Raw genomic sequence first — 11575 nt, 5'->3', positions numbered from 1 at the left:
GCGTATAATGCAGCTGTCAAACATTTTTCCAGTCTAAAGAAAACTTTTATTATTTATGCAATAAAGAATGTGTGACCTTTCAGAATACAGGTAAACTATTTATAGTCGTTTAAACATTTAAATTGTTGATAACTAACTACCTGTTAACTTTTCGACCATGTCAGTCACCCTCGAAATTCGTATATTCAAAGCAAACCGGAAGACATGAAAATCTCTTGGGTTGACCATTTTACACCTACGACATCCCCCTTTAGCTTCAACGCTATTTGGGCTACAGTGTAAATAATAAAATTTCTATACTAAGAAATATTCAGACATTATCTTATTATCTGAATTCAAATTTACTTTTCAAACCTAAAGTGGTGAGACTGGTTCATATCAATTCATCAAACATCAATTTATATCAGCAGCTCAAAATAACCTACGTCTTATAGATAAGTTTCTGCTTCCGACACTGTTGTGGTTTTACTAATGTTTATTCAGAAAATTTATTCTTTTAAAGATCAATCCAATTTTTATGCTTTCTTTTGAGCGAGAATCATTTTTTTCCAATTTCCAAATCTACTTTACCATCTGCAGGGTAGAAAAAATCGTTATAAACCCATTTCCAATTACATATTCATTTCTCAATATTTATATTGTTGAATATAAATTGTAATTCTTTATCAGTTATGGTAGATATGTACGTGATCAGGTATATGCAGTATAATTTTATTGAAACAATCGCCAAACAATTAAGTTTTGATAATATAGATTTAATAATAGTGCACTAAAATTGTATTAACATTTATATAGTTTACAAACATTAAATTTGAAGAAATTACTATCGATATATCTGTATATACAGAAATCTTCTATCTGATTGTACTTGCACATGTTTTTACTTTTTATAAAATATATTTTTTAATTGTATTGCTGGGAAGAGCAGACATTCTTAGTCAAGCTTCAATCTGAACTTTTACTTGCTAAACTGTTCAAGCTGTAAAAATCGTTACAGATTTTCAAATAAACAATAATTCAAGATTTATAAATAGTATTGTAACAAAACATTTCTCTTAGACATCTTAATATATTTCTCATTTATTATTTTGTTTTCTCTACAGTCTTGGAACATATATTGGTTATTCTAGAGAGTTAAAGCTAGATCTTAATTTATATAACTTAATTTATATAAATTTATATAATTTATATAACTTAATTTATATAATTTATATAACCCATAGCACTAATCATAGTGCAAGTTATATCAGCTTCATCTTCTTATACTTTGAATGGAGGTAGATGAGTGAATTCAAAGTAGTCAATTTCGTGTTTTATTAATATATCAGATCTAACAATCATTAATTTTGAACATAATTTAACATTTTTAAAGTTATTTCTTATGTTATCATTTGAAATTGAATAAACACACTCAATAATTTCAAATTTAAGTATGATTAATTCATTATGAACCACAGGTACTGAAATACTCTTTGCCTTCACACTATTATATCGATCTCTTTGAATTTAACTAAATTATAATCAAAACATATTATATAATGTTTATAGTTCTTCTGTATAAATTTACATAGAATCTTCTTTATAAATCAGTAATGGTTTGTGTCCAAAATATTTGTTTTACAATTTCTGTCTCGTTTTGTTTCTAAAATAATTATGATCATTGGTTGAGTGGTAATACAGCAAACTGGAAAATAAACGTTTATGAATTCCTAGTAGAAAAGAAGAATGCTTATTAGACATACTTACATTATTATTAATTAATTTATGGTAGTAATTTATAAATTTTTTTTGGTTATTTCAATAACCAAATTTTTTTATGTTGGAGACTATCTATTTGACTATCACTTCCACTGTCTCCATCTAATAATATAACTTCTGAACTGCTTTCACGATCTTCTGTGATGATATCCTGCAAACTATAGTTCGAATTATACACAGTAAACTATAAATCTATATTCAGTTTTAGTTATAAATCATTTTTATATTATATTTTTATATTAAATTTAGTTATAAATAAGTTATAAGTTTTACATATATAAACACAGACACATGCACACATCACATAAAATGTCATCTACCTTAGTGTCATAATCTTCAAGTTGGACAGAGCTACCATCCTCTGAAAAAGTAATAATTTCAGAAGTAGTTTTAATATCTCTATTTCTAGCTCTTGTCTTCGTTTTTGTACCAAATTATCTGGATAGCTTAGATAATTGATAACTTCTCTCTTTATAATATCTCCTGAACAAAAATGTACCACTGAAATAAAACTTCAACACTTTACTAAGTTGTAAGTACTAGATTTATTAGATGATTATAAGCTTACCATTTTAATGGGATTTTTTGAGCCAAATCTTTTTGCAATTGATGATTCTCTTCCATGTCTCTGTGGATGTACTCATCTGTCACACAGCATTTCCAAGATTAATTTTATACCTACATGAAAATAATTAGTTAGAATTGTTTTAGAATGTAATAATTAAAAATATGGATAAAAATTTTTTCCTGTAAGTGAATGAGGTGTTCTATAGCTTTTCTATCTCTATCATCTTCTATCGAAATTAAATTTCAAGCCTACTATAATAAATTTGTTTTTATTTATAAATATTTTGTAATATGATTAATTTAAACACTTTATATTTCATGAACACTATCCGTTTTTAATACTATAATTTAAGATTGTCATATTTTTATCAGTAAATAAAGTAGTACCATTGTTCTAATTTCAAATAAACAATTATGGAGGTTATACCTTAATGCAGCATACATGAGGAAACTTTTGCTTCAGTTACATCTGATTCATATAACAAAGAGTTTTCTCTCTATTCGAAAATTTTTATTTTTAACAACGAACCGATACTATATTATGTTTACCAATATGGCATTATTACAAAATCAAAATAAACACTGAAACAAACTCAAACCAGGACATAGAACATAAACAAAAACAAATATATCGCGCTGGCATCGCTCATCATTGCTACTACATCGGTCCCTGGGCTATCGGCTGTTGCTGTTGCTGCTACAATATGTCTTACTGCTCCACCCAGGGCAAAGCGAGCAGTACATAAATGATCGTGTATATATATATGTAATACCCAGCACGTCGATAAATCGGTACAGAAGAAAGCTATGCAACACGCGGGAATTTAAAAGTTATGTGCGTATAATTTATGATTGAGTTTGAAAAGCGTAAAGAAAGTTTTAACCAAATAGGAGTATAGTAAAAATTTATGTCATAAATTGATGTCATTATTGATGTCATAAAAATTGGATACAACGATCAATCAGTACCCTAGCTCGCGTAAATGGCTTGAAGCAGCGTTAAACTACTTGCAATTCGATAAAATTACATAATTCTTTGCGAAAATAAATCAATTTGTTGGAAGACTCTAACACTGCTTTTAGCTAGTCTTAAAGTTAATTGATCTAGACGCTTGCAAGAATTGATAAATTAATAGAGTAGGTTGTCTGTTCGCTATCTAAAGAACAGAGAAGAAGAAAGACAAAATATTGATAAGAAACTATTAATTGCATTTTTATACTCGGCACTGACTTCTACAATAGAACTTTACGTGGGATTAAAAAAATATCGACAATTGAGTGAGTCTCCTATGAAAATTCTATATATTGTTATGGAACGAAGTATGCAAATTTATATTATTGTTGTGTTCGAAAGTTGCTCAGCAACGCAAAAACAATGATTATATTATTTGTCATAAATTTTGTTTTTAGTGACTGTCTAATTCCTTATGACCATAGCGACTGCAGCAACTAATTATAATCGTCTTAGTAAAGACGAAGAGAACATTGATTGGCTTGAAAGAGCTTGTAACTTATAAAAGCTTATCTTCATAATACAAATTTGCTTTTCAGTACACAAAGTTTATTTATTCTTCTTCATGGTACCGAAACCCGGCATCAATATACAATGCGGCTGCTAAATCAAAATCAATGAGCTTGAATGACTTGTTTTTACCAGGTCCACCAGGTTCGTTGCCACCACCACTCACTACTAGGTCGAGATTATTTAATATCATTACCAGGAGTTTTAGTATACATTAAATCTTTCTTTCTCTCTCATTAATAAATAAATTTATTAATTAACAACAATGTTGCATCTGTTAATTCATTCTGTAATGACCGAACAAAATTATTTTTTTTTTCAGTTTTTTTCTAAAATTATTTTTTGGATCTACAATTTACAATACTTTGAAATAAAAACCGTGAATGATTGATTAGCTAGCTTTCCGATGAAAAACTTGGCGATGTGATATGTATCATAACACAGGCCTGCAAAATAGAGAGTCATCACTGTTCTTTTACAACTTACGGTCATTTCCAAAGTAATTTTTGGCGTAGAATTAGAATCCGTCGTCAGAATTGCTTCATCACGTCAGGTTTTTGAGTAATCGTCCCCTAAAGGTCGAAAAAACACGTTTTTTGGCCATATTCAAGGCTTGATTACATCGTGAGTTTATATTCTTTTCAAAAACGGTTGACGGCATCTTAAAGAAGCACTCTTACCCTTCAAAACCCATTTTTCAAATTTAAGATATCATTTTTTTTCATCAAGATATCATCAATGGAAATTTGCCATTTTTGAGGTTTCACCATGAGCTTAAAAATTCGGCCAATTGTCCTGGAAGAATACGATATATTTCTTAGTTTTTTTTTTATAATGATTCTAGAATCATTTTTATATATCGTATTCTTCCAGGACAATTGGCCGAATTTTTAAGCTCATGGTGAAACTTTAAAAATGGCAAATTTCCATTGATGATATCTTGATGAAAAAAAATGATATCTTAAATTTGAAAAATGGGTTTTGAAGGGTAAGAGTGCTTCTTTAAGATGCCGTCAACCGTTTTTGAAAAGAATATAAACTCACGATGTAATCAAGCCTTGAATATGGCCAAAAAACGTGTTTTTTCGACCTTTAGGGGACGATTACTCAAAAACCTGACGTGATGGAGAAATTCTGATGACGGATTCGAATTCTACGCCAAAAATTACTTCGGAAATGACCCTCAGTTGCAAAAGAACAAAACCTTGCAGGCCTGTGTAATTGTTATACTTATAACCAAAAATAAACGAAATTGTTTGTCTCTCTCTCGCTTTCTCTTTCTCTCCCTCTGTCTCCTCGAATTTTCAATCATCTATAACTTACACACTGCTCTTGATACATTTTCACCTAGATTCTCAATTGTCATTATTTTGCATTCATCTTTAATTAACCAAATTAATATCCTCTTATGCTATATTAATTGTACTTTTCATTCTGCATAATACCTATCTTTGTTCATGTCCTAATGAATTATTTCATCAACAGATATATGCTCTGGTCTTGATGATCCCATTTCGTCCTGGAACTACTCAACATGTTTGGTACGGATAGCCAGTGATGTATTATACTCAGATGCTACGACAAATTACCTAGTACGTCTTTCGACTACCATTTGCTCTTAGTACATAAGATTCTCAATAGAATGAATACCCTATTAGAAATTTCCTCGTGAGATCCCACATGGGACCTATATAGTATTTCTTAAAGGAATTTCATCAAATTTATAATCTAAAATCCCATATGGGATTCCTAAAAAATGAGTTTTTTCTATGAAAACTAATATAGTATCCCACATTGGATTATTTAAAATTATTAAGCCTTTTGAATCCCATATAAGATCCTACATGGAATTAAAAAAAATGAATTATTCTCTGTGATCTCATATAGGATTTAAAAAAATATGCATTTATAAGCTTATTACATTTATATAAATATTCTGTTCAAATAAAAAAAAATTTCACCATGAAAATTTATGATTCTTTAAAAGTTTGTAGGAATATAAATATATTTTGAATAGTAAGTTCATTTAAAAAAAATTTTTTTTTATTAGTTATACAGGAGAATACTTTCATCTAAAAAATAGAAAAACAAAATAATAGAAACAATAATAAAAATAATACGCAAATAAACGTCTAACAATAAGCAGTAAAACAATAAAAATAAATATATAGATTTATAATTAATTAATTAATTAATTCAGCTAATAATGACTAAGTGTAGGATAATGTCTGCACTTTTACAATGGTTTTTAAGTTTCCAATAGAAATAAAATTAATATCTAGAGGTAATTTACGGCCATTTATGATTTCGCATGATCCTTCAATAACAAAAAGATGATTCAATCCATCTTTACGGGTGGGGATGTAAAATGTTTTAACACTATTGCGAAGAAGGCGAAAAGGCACAGAATAAAAGATGCGACTAGTTACGTAGCAGGAAGCAATGAGGCATTGACCAATCTTATATATAAATAATACCGAATGTAATTTAATGAAAGAAGAATAAAGCAGATGCTCAATGATTGGGCAGCCAATGAATAGTCATGATGAAACCTATCCATTCTGATACCAAATCTATCAGTAAGATATAACGTATCAAGCGATGTTGGATAATCTCTAGTCTTGATAAATAGACTCTATAAAGTGGTACGTTACAAAAGTATAAGTAAGTTTAGAACGAACAAAGGCCTAATATAAAATTATCAATGTACCTGGGCGTTGTAAGTTATGATTATTTTTGAAGACAGGATAGGGTTCTAGATGCAGAGAGACATGAATAGCTAATATGAGAAACCAAAGTGAGTTTCAAATGAAAAGTAACACCTAGATCTTTAAATTCTAAAACACGACTAATCCTAAAATTAGTGAAAGAATAATTAAAAAGGAGAGGATTTTTCGATTAGGAAAAAGAAGGATAGCACATTTGATAGCGATATTGAGGGAAAGGCCATTGTTAAAGCACCATTGAAAGAAACAATTAAGATCCCATTGGAGCATCCCTAGAAGAGACAGCGGTTTTAAATAGTTTGGTATCATCAGCATAGAAAGAATTTTTTGAATATTTAATCTTAGTTATTAAATTGTTTATGAAAACTATAAAAAATAATAGACCCGTGTGTGAAGCTTAAGGAACTCCTGAAAATACGCTATATGAATATGAGATAAATTGTTGGAATTTAACAGAATATTTACGATTTAATAAATAAGATATAAATTACCATAAAAGAATAGTTTAGTAGAGAGAAGAGAATGGTTAACACAGTCAAAAGAATTACTTCAATCTATAAAAATTGTATCGACTTGGATTTTAGCATCAAAAGCGTTTATTATAAATTTAAGAAATTATTTACTAAAATTAAATAATAACGTTGTATCTTTGATTAAAAGACAATTTTTTTCCAATTATTACAGAACTATTATGCATATTATATTATATTTAATGACTAGCGCTTGTGACGGTAAACGTCTTGTTTGCGCTACCGTCTCAATCACGCGGCTACCTGCGAGGGCTGCACCTACCGGTTGAGGAAAATAGAAAAAAGGAACTCGGTACGAGACGGGACGGAACGCGAGCGAATATGAAAGAACCAGTCGAGGATTAGCAATCCGAACATACAACTGCCTACAAGGGCAACACGAGTTTTCCAAGAGTGCGGAAGTGATCCAGCTGATAGTTCTTACCGAAACTTATACCTTCGTCGCTACCGTTTGGAGTGTGTGTGTGGGTGTGGAGTTTTGCCATCGTAGACGATATCGAGGGCGCGGATTCCCTCTTTCAAATAACCTGAGATACCGAAAGCGGCAATACGAACCTGCCCCCCCCCCCCCCCCCGATAGTACGACCGTTTATTAAGGTAAGCTGGCCAGCTTAATACCGCGATTTCTAATGTATGACTGCGCTTAATTACTATTCCTTTGTACCGGCGATTCTGTAAAAATCGGTAGCGTGCATGTAAACTAACTTTGCGAACAAAAATCTGCGAACGATCTGGCGATGCATGTTATTGTCGCGCGCGCGCCGCATAAACATAAACACGCGGGCCAACCGTCTTGTAGAGTTATTGGAAAATAAACTAACTCACGCTTGATCGAAACGATAATTTTACGGTCGTCATTGTTATTAGTAGTAAGTTGGTTGACTGACTCATGTCCCCTTCTGCTCTCCGACTAATAAACGCGAAATAACGAAATAAAAAAACGGATTAACTACCCCATTACACGCTATAAATGCACATTAATCCATTACCGCCCAAACGGACGTTTTTTTTATACATTTTTCAACGATTTTATTTAATATAAAATCGGTTGCAAAAAAAATTAGGAATAGTCATAGTCGACGTAAAATTGTCCGCTCTTTTGATTGGCGCAGCCAGAATTTTGAAGAAATGATTATTAAAAAAGTTGTGATTGTTTATTTAACAAAAAACATGAAATTTCGAACGGTAAAAGTTTTTAATTATTTATTTTCACATCGAAAATGTTTGTGGATTTATCTAATTTGTGAATTTTTTGCGTCCATGGATCCCCACCTTTAAAATGTGGGGGTAGAAAATTTTTTTTTCCAAGATGGCGGACTCAAAATAGCGGCCAGAAGCCAAAATTTTTTTGTTCGTTTAGATATATGTGTATAAACTTAGTTGTAATGCTCTAAAATTTATTAAAGTTGCATTTCGGAGGTTTTTTGAGTTGCTGATATTGAATCTGTTATCAGATCTAGATAATTCAAGATGGCGGATCCAATATGGCGGCTGAAAATTTTCGAAATTATTCAATTTTTATGATAATTCGTATATGGGGGTTTTGTTGATCGCTGATCAAGAATCTGTTGTCAGATTTTGAAAATTTAAAATGGCGGATCAAATATGGCGGCCAAAAATCCTCAAAATTGATCGATTTTCATAAAAATTAGTCTGCAGAGGTTTTTTTTTTATTTTTTCATTACTAATTTGTCATTAGACTTCAAAAAATTGAAGATTGACAATCCAATATGGCGGCAAAAAATTATTAAGATTTTTTAGGTCGTTTATTAGATATACTTGTTATTTGATCAATAATGTTTCGATAATTTTTGTAAATCCGTATTTTAGCCGTGAAATCACGTTGCCTAGCTCTCACCACGTGGAGGTAAAGGAATAATAGGGAATCTCTTTTTTTTTTTCTTTTTTTTCTTTTTTTTATTTGTTTTTATTGAATTCACTATTTATAACTAGAATAAATAAATATATAATAGATACGCGTATATATTTTTTCTTTTTATTTACTTATGTAAAGTTTGGAAGCAAGCAGAACAAGAATAAACATTGCAGCTTTCACACATTCTTTGAGTTCTCGTCGCACATTTTTTAAAATTTTCATAGTTTTTCTTTGACTTTACTGTGACAGATTTATGTGATATATTTACGTTTGACTTTGCAAGGTAGTATCTGGCAAGTTCCAAAGCAATATCGTTTGTACCTATTTGTTTTTCTTGTACTAGATTTCGAAGAACAGAAAAAAAAAGGAAACAAAAAAAAAGATTTAAATAGAAAAAAAGGAACAAAAAAACAACAAAAAAAAGAAAAAAAAAAAAAAAGAGAGATTCTCTATTATTCCTTTACCTCCACGTGGTGAGAGCTGGACAACGTGATTTCACGGCTAAAATACGGATTTACAAAAATTATCGAAACATTATTGATCAAATAACAAGTATATCTAATAAACGACCTAAAAAATCTTAATAATTTTTTGCCGCCATATTGGATTGTCAATCTTCAATTTTTTGAAGTCTAATGATAAATTAGTAATGAAAAAATAAAAAAAAACCTCTGCAGACTAATTTTTATGAAAATCGATCAATTTTGAGGATTTTCTATCTCTATAAATCGTTCATTTATTGTTGAGCGTAATGATTTGCTGATCTGTTATTTTGAAGTTTGTGGAATGTGTATAAATAATTGTTTTTAGTAATTCTGGAATATTGTAGACATTCTTAGCAATAATTTTAAATTTAATTGAAACAGTGGTTGATGCCTTACTTCCTTACCATAAGTACGTAATGGATTACGCTTGGCGTCGTAGCGTTCTGCCCAAGAGCGAAACCTGCGAACTGGCCATCTCGGAAGCGACCTCCCCGAATTGGGCCAGCAGGCTTCGGGGGATAGTCACTTGGACTACGTCGGACTCCTCGCTGGCTTTCTTGACGGGTAGTATTCTCTGTAAAGGATTCATCGAAATTAATAGGGGCAATCAGAGGAAAGAAATTGAAAGCGGTAAGGCGCAAGCGGAAGCAAGGCAGTGAGCAAGCCAAGGGCAGAAGAGACTGTGAAAGGTCTTCAAGAGTATGGCGTAGGCTCAGTGTTGTTATGGTGTCGTGTAGTGTAAGATAGTGTTGTTATGGTGTCGTGTGTGATTGAGTAGTAAGTTAAGCGTCAAGCTTGCCTCTAGGGCGCAGCCGCCGAGACGAGGTCGCTACCGGTGGCGGTACGGCTTTCTTGGTGCCACATGGTCGGCCTCTTTTCCGAAGGGGAACAGCCATCGGTACCAGAGGAGCTTGGCTTGAACTCAGCTGAGTCTTCGTGTCGGCATTCACGGGCGCAGAAGAAGCTACTACTAGTGATTCATCTACCACAGGTAGAGGATCAGCTTGAGCACTTTCATTGATAGAAAACTCTAAGTTTTCCCCTTACGAGACGTCACCTTCGTCATGTGTCGCGCCCGAAGGGAATTTTTCGGCATCGAAGCAGGGCTTCATGTCGCAGATGGCGACCTTTCCTATATCGACTCCATTCTTATTCCGAAGCTGATAAGAATTTATACCGAGGCGAGATATTACAACAAAAAGGCCAGCGTATTTATGTTGTGATGTTTCTAATTGTAGTACCTCTTTTGTCGCAACCGAGCAACTTCACTCCTCTCGCGGGTATCGGCTCGTAATTCGTCGAGCTTTTGCATGCGAGAGTACCATTCCTCATGAGCCGTAGTTTCTAGCTGCTGTAAAGCAGCGTGCTCTTCCTTGCGTCGAACGTTATACGGTGGTTCTGGATTCCGTCCGTAATTTAAGAAGGCTGGACTTGAGCGAGTGATCACATGGATGACAGTGTTGTAGGCGAAGGCAAATTCGCCAATATGTTCATCCCACTTGTTATGCTTGTCTACAATAAATGTCGCGATCATAGTTTTAATGGAGCGGTTCACTTGCTCGTTCGGGTTCGATTTGGGGGAATAAGGAGCGCATGTGCCATGAAAGACGCCATGGGCCTCTAAGAAAGAGTCAACTAACGAGTTTTTAAAGGGCGTGCCATTGTCTGATAGAAACCTATCAGGGATTCCAAAACGTAAAAACATGCGATGATTGATCTCTCTCTTGATCGTTTTGGCATTGGCATTACGGATCGGAATACACTCTATCCATCTCGTGAAAATATCCATGAAGATGAGTAAGTGAGGCGATCTTGGAAAGGGGCCCATCGTATCGCCACAGACGATATTCCATGGACGGAAACGATACCAAACTTTCTGTTGGCCTATTGCGACTTGGCTCGTAAGTGCAGAACGTGCTGCGTTGCGTGTGTTCCTGCTTCGTCCACGGGGTACCGCCGACCTTCCGCGTGGTTGCTTGGCTCTCTTACCGCTGGCAACCGCGCTTGTCACTGATGCTTGTCGTTTCCTTGGAGCCATTGATGCAACGGAGATACAAATCAATCAGAATTAAATTTTAAACTCACAAAAACGCTTTCCTATACACACTTTT

General features: G+C 32.9%; 1 long non-coding RNA gene across 1 annotated transcript; it reads right to left on the bottom strand.

The window, feature by feature from the left end:
• Positions 1 to 808: 808 nt before the first annotated feature.
• LOC131664111 (uncharacterized) lies at positions 809 to 3008 on the bottom strand. Its single transcript, XR_009301912.1, has 5 exons — positions 2753 to 3008; positions 2327 to 2436; positions 2079 to 2259; positions 1747 to 1916; positions 809 to 1684 (listed from the first exon to the last, which is right to left on the bottom strand). It is a non-coding gene; the product is annotated as an uncharacterized LOC131664111 (long non-coding RNA).
• Between the last annotated feature and the right edge of the window lie 8567 nt (positions 3009 to 11575).

The sequence above is a fragment of the Phymastichus coffea genome, unplaced genomic scaffold, assembly GCF_024137745.1.
Source record: "Phymastichus coffea isolate CEN01 unplaced genomic scaffold, Cenicafe_Pcof_1.1 PCOF00040, whole genome shotgun sequence".
NCBI lineage: Eukaryota > Metazoa > Arthropoda > Insecta > Hymenoptera > Eulophidae > Phymastichus > Phymastichus coffea.
This window is presented reverse-complemented; position numbering and strand designations above follow the sequence as displayed.